General features: G+C 23.6%; 1 protein-coding gene across 2 annotated transcripts in view; it reads right to left on the reverse strand.

Moving 5' to 3' along the window:
• Positions 1-1,401, reverse strand: part of LOC129611291 (fizzy-related protein homolog) — a 47,529-nt gene extending 46,128 nt beyond the window's left edge. For both annotated transcript variants that reach the window (XM_055524358.1, XM_055524357.1), the window contains exon 1: positions 856-1,401. The gene's annotated coding sequence lies outside the window, so the exon portion shown is untranslated. The remainder of the gene's footprint in view (positions 1-855) is intronic.
• Positions 1,402-6,000: the final 4,599 nt, after the last annotated feature.

Below are 6,000 nucleotides of genomic sequence, written 5' to 3' on the forward strand. Positions count from 1 at the left end.
TATCTCCTAAACATCAGAAATGATAAGTAGTATTTAAAACTAAACGTATGCTGTTATATTTATTGATTTACTACTTTTAATTTTGAATTAATTAAATTAAATTTAGTATAGTAGCACGAAGTATTTCATATTACTTTAACGCTCGTTCTAAACCTATGCTCAAGTACATTTAAACTGGTAATAATTTACTTTTAAATTTAAATTAAATTTTAATTAGATACCTTCCTACTCATAATTCTTTTTATCAGCTCAATTACACTCTTAATAATGATTACTAATTAAATACATGCATTTATGCAAGTACAAATGCATTGTCTTAGAGTTGTATTTAAAATGAATATGAAAAAATATGACAGAGAATTACAAGTAATGCAAATTATTAGTTTACTTTAGTTGCATAATTGTGCTAGGTCATAATTGTTGGAATACTTAAATATTAATAATTTGAATTTTCTAATTTTCAACACATTGTTATTTAATATGCAGTTTAAAGTTTATTTTTAAAAAACTGCATTTTTCAATTATCTTATTAACTACATTAACCATATCTATGTAAGTAGACAAAGCTAAAAACCCAAATATGTCCCAAGGTATCCACATGCAAAGTTTAATGCTAATATATGAATTAATCAATTGCATTTTCTGAAAAGCAATTAGAAATATTAAATGCAATTTTAAATAAGATAAAAAATTATTCAAATCAAATCCATTAATTCAATGTAAACTTTTTAAGGTTATGTTGAAAAAAATTTATTACCAAAGTTTAATAAAAGATGTAATCAAAGAATTTGATTTTAAATCAATGTCATTAAATATAAAAAAATTAATAAATTTTAATTAAAGCTAAATTTTTACCTTTTTCTCCTTTCGAATAAATTTAAAGAATTTTTAATCCAAATATTTCTTGTCCCTTTTTAAATTGCAACTTTCTTTGAAACTTGCAACTAATTTTTATTTCTTCAATTTATATGTATGTTAATTTCTTATTAAAATATATTTTTATTAATAAACACATTCATTCCAAAAAAATGAAATTTGAAAATTAATTTTTAAATTTGATTGATTTTTTTTTTCAAAATTTTCTTTTATTTTGACATTTTGATTTTTCAATTTGTATTTTTTTTTTTGTTCTTCTGTTTATCGCGTCAATAAAACTCCCCGAGAAAATCAAGTCAATTTTTCTTATTTTAAAATCATTTATTTGTAATTATACACTTTATAATTTTCTCATTAAAATTGTTTTATTGAAAAAATTATATTTTTTTTACTAATTTTTCACTTCTACTTTAAATGAACATAAATTATGAATTGTGAAAAATTAAGTGAAATTTTTTGTAAATAAATCAACGCGATTACATTACTACTCTACACTACTATACTTTAATAAATGAAATGACTGATAACGCCACAGCCACAGCAAATACTGAACAAGAAAAAAAAATAAATGCTAAATACAAAACCACATTTTCTAATGACAGATTAGACGTTATTTTTAAATTTTTTTGACATTACATATAATACATTTCAAAAACGCCAAAAGAGATGACAATTATTACTACCACAATGGCAATACAATAAAATTTATCAAGTGGACAAACCATTTGTAAAAATAGTTACCACAATCCTAACTAGGTTGAATAGCTATTAACTTGGCATTAGCCTAGTTAATAAAGTTTATTAGAAATTACAAATAGAAAAAATATTGAAGACATTGTTAATTTTTTTGGAATATCATGCTTACATACTAATACTTGTAATAAATTGAACACATTCAAATGTTTTTCTCCTCATTTAATGTGTAGTAAAAATATTTATCAAATACAAAATTATAACTGATAAATTTTAAGTTTTATAGTTGAAAAAATATTGTATAGAGGCGTAGTTTGGTTTAATAGTTTTCTTTTATAAGAATATGGCGCTGCCAGTTATAATTATATATTTGCAGTTCATTTGTCGCGCTACAATGAAACTACATCTTGTACAGAAATGGTTTGGAGCTTCACTTTAAATGTAAAGGAACAACTATAATTTATATCAAACTTCTCCATTTAAACATTGACATTTTAATTGACAGAATGTAAAAATTTTCGTTCCCACTCATTATGATGTCAACGTCATCTCAATTTTATATTATTTAAATTTTGATATTTTAATATCAAAATTAGGCAATTTTTGTTCACTCGAGTGAACGAAATTTGTATAATAAAAAATATCAATATGTTGTACTTGGTTTTTTTACGTAATTGTATACATTCAAGGTGTTATTTTTGACAAGTTTTGATACTCAAAAATATAAATTAATAAAAATGCCGTACATTTTTTTTAATATAAATTTCCACTTTTATTTCTTTTTTTCCTTTTTTTAAATATAATAATATATACCTATATAATATATCTATATATATTTTTTCTTTTCTCATTGTAATACAACAACATTGTAATAATATGCATAATCTATTTTTTAAGGTTTTTTTTTATTCTTTAGGTAGAGGAATATAACAAATAATAAATTACAAACATTTCTTTTTTCAAGTTTAGTAACATTTTTGTATCATTTTTATTGAATAATAAATTTAAAAGAATTTTCAACATGGTTTTTATTTAATTAACTTTTTGTCTTATAAATTTTTCATCTATTTTCTATGTCTATTTGATTTTTTCTTTGCTTTTTTTTTTTACATTTCAATAGTAATTTTTTCATAGGAGTTAATTTCATTTTATTTTATTTTCTTTTTTTTGTTTTGGTAAATAAATTGTGCAACGATATTACAGTCAGCTTTTTTAGAATATAAAATTACAGTGAATTGCGTAACATGCACAAAGTTTTAAAAAAATTTAAACCATTTATTATCAATGACATAAAAAAATGCATTCACAACCAAACGGTGAAAGGGTATTCGGAATAGTTTTAATCAGCGATATTGGCAAGCTACAGTTTTTCCAATGAAACAAAGGCATATGGCTTGAAATTAAAATATAAAGTTAAAATTATTGCTAAAATGTAAAGTTTTGCAAGATTATGTAAAGTTGTCGAAACTTTCAGAAAATAAAATTATATAAAGTTATTAAAACCTTCAAAATATAAGGTCATACCAGGATTCAAAACCAAGGATGTAAAAAATTATCTTTAAAAACAAAAAGAAATATATTATATAGTTAGAATTTCCACATTTTTTAAGTAAAATATTGCAAAATGTGACAAGCTTCGCCTATTTGTTGGAAAGAAAGGTGACAAGCTTCGCGTTTTTGCTGTAATAAAAACATGTTTTTGTTAATGAAAACTGATTTCACTTAAAGTGTTACACACATCGAGAAGAGAATATTTTGACACTTTATATTTTACAGTGATGTATCATGTATATATCATGTGTAACTCTGTCGTTATATAGTTATTGTTATATATTATTGTTTAATGGTATTGAGCTATGAAATATCTCATTTTATTTAATGTCAACCTTTAAAACGCATAAAAAGTATTATTAAAGTTTTCAACACAATCAAGATGAAAGAAGCACTTTGACAACCAACTTGACAGACTCAAAATTTGTTATGTAATATAAAAATATCAACAACGACTTAAAGCTACCGTCAAGTTGCATGTTTTGACAAGCAGCAGATTCAAAATTAAGGAATAATATAAAAAATTAGTGCTGCTTTGAAATTGCATCTTTATTGCGTGAACTTTCATTTTAATATATTGGAGCGAATTTGCTTTATATATGTCAAAATTTGAAGTTCATCTTTACATTCTGCTTATATTTATAGCTGATGGAACCATTTCATTAGCTTAGTTAACTGAAATTTTTTATCAATAAAAAAAAAACATAGAATTTGTTAACATAGAATTTGTTAACAGAATTTGGTAACATGGGCAGAAAAAATTTTGTGTAAACAGAACAAAAAGTATGTGAGTTTTTAACGTCAATTTGACTATGTCAGAAAGAGCGAGCATTTCCTTTCATAATAAGCCAAGTTACCGTTAAATAAAGTAGTTTAACTACTTTTCTTTAGCAAAAAATCCTGAAATTCGGCAATAATGAGAAGTGTCATATCGTACTTAATTAATCTTGAATGAAATAGAAAATTTAGGATTTTATCTGCTATATTTTTCTGCTTCTATCAAGTTTATTTGCTGAGTTGCGTTTATTTTTGAAATTTTCATTTTAAATTTTCTTTTTGTTTGAATGTATTTAATATTTATTAATCACACTGCATTGAAACTGAATTTATTTTTTTTTTTGAACAAAATTTAACTACCTAGTTTAGCGTTTTTCTTTTCTTTTATCAAAAAGTGTTTTTGTATTTTATATAATTCAAAATATTTTTTGTAAAAATTTAATTTTTTACTATTTATTTTGAGTTTTAGTTGTTACAAATTTCTTTTTTTTTTTCATAGTTTTCTTTTTGGTATAAAAATGTCACAATTTTTTTTGTTACTTTTCAATTTTAAATCAATTTTCATTTTATAGAACAATATGTGTTTTTTAAGATTATTCTTTATATAATTTTTAGTAAATGTTTTTTTTAATTAACTTTCATAAAATGGTTTCCTAAAAACTTTAAATCAAACAAATATTTAACTATGACGTAAACACAAAATAGGATTATAGGCTATTTTACCGCCGTCTCACACCCATGGAAATAAATAATGTCAAAAAAAAAATGCCAGTGGAAAAAGGAATTTTAAGCTATTATACGCCAGCTGTTCAATCTGCAGCGATCATTTCGCGTGATTTTGGGCAGTTCCATTTAAATGTGTTGTATATATGAATTTTGACATTTCGTATCGGTAAATCATTCTTGCTCTGTTTTCAATTTCATGAAATTATTCAACTTTAAAATCAAGGCGTTAAATTAAGTTAATGCATGCCCAAAACTATAAGCAGATCAAAGTTTAAAAATAAAAGGTTGTATAATGTTGCGTTGTGCTCGCTTTAAAACTTTTAAAGTAGATTTTTGTATTAAGTGCGATACTCAACAATGTTGTAGTCGATCACATGCAGCTGGCGGCGAGAAAATTTTAAAAAGTTATGGCTGGTGCTGTGGTTATTGTGGATTGTGATTTGTGAAGCAATTAGTAAAGCTTTCGAAATTTTGAACATTTCATTTTATTAGCAAATTAAAAATTTAAATTCAGTAATAACGCTAATTAATTTCAAATTATTCCACTTTGATTATTAATAAATATTTCATTAAATAGATGTGAAAACTTTGAACTAATTAGAATTTTGTTAACATGAAACGATCTGGGTAAATACGCTCTTAATTCGTAAATTCTTAAACCATTTTACACTTTCCAAAAATTTTTATTAGTTTTTTGTAATTTTTTAATAATATTAATTACATTTTTTTTATACAAACATCAATTTTTAAAATATACATATTATTTTGTGATGCAAAATACCTACATTTATAAACATGTAGAGAATTATGGCCCTAATATGGATAACACCCCGGTATATCCTACATGCATATGTATATGTGTATGTGCGTTAGTATATAATAAGTGAAACTGCAATTACATTTTTCTAACATTGTAAACACAAAAACTAAACTTTATTTATAACTATATGTTGTAATTAATATTTAAATTCTTTTTAGATATGGAGTGCTCTACATATACATACATCTTTTAATTATGATACGAGCCATAGTTATAGTTCAATAACGGATTGAGAAATGGAAATGGTTGGGAATTTGGTTTGAATATACAAATTTTCAAAAAATTTTTATGTGGTGATTGAAAAACTGCTTTAAATATTAACAAGGAATGTCCAAGGTAAAATTTAAAAAAAAAAAGTTATTGTAAAGTTAGGTATTTCTTAATTTTTATTGTTACTTATTGTACTAACATTTATAAGTAATATAAATAACGCTAAATAAGCCTGATAGTGTGTTACACTATTTTAATCGCCAAGCGAGAAAAAAGTAGGCGACTATGATACTCAATTTGTATAATGCAATTTTAAAATGAGAGGGATTAATCAGTATTGCGTATCT

Source organism: Condylostylus longicornis, unplaced genomic scaffold (genome assembly GCF_029603195.1).
Source record: "Condylostylus longicornis isolate FDR11 unplaced genomic scaffold, ASM2960319v2 ptg000049l, whole genome shotgun sequence".
Classification (NCBI taxonomy): Eukaryota; Metazoa; Arthropoda; class Insecta; order Diptera; family Dolichopodidae; genus Condylostylus; species Condylostylus longicornis.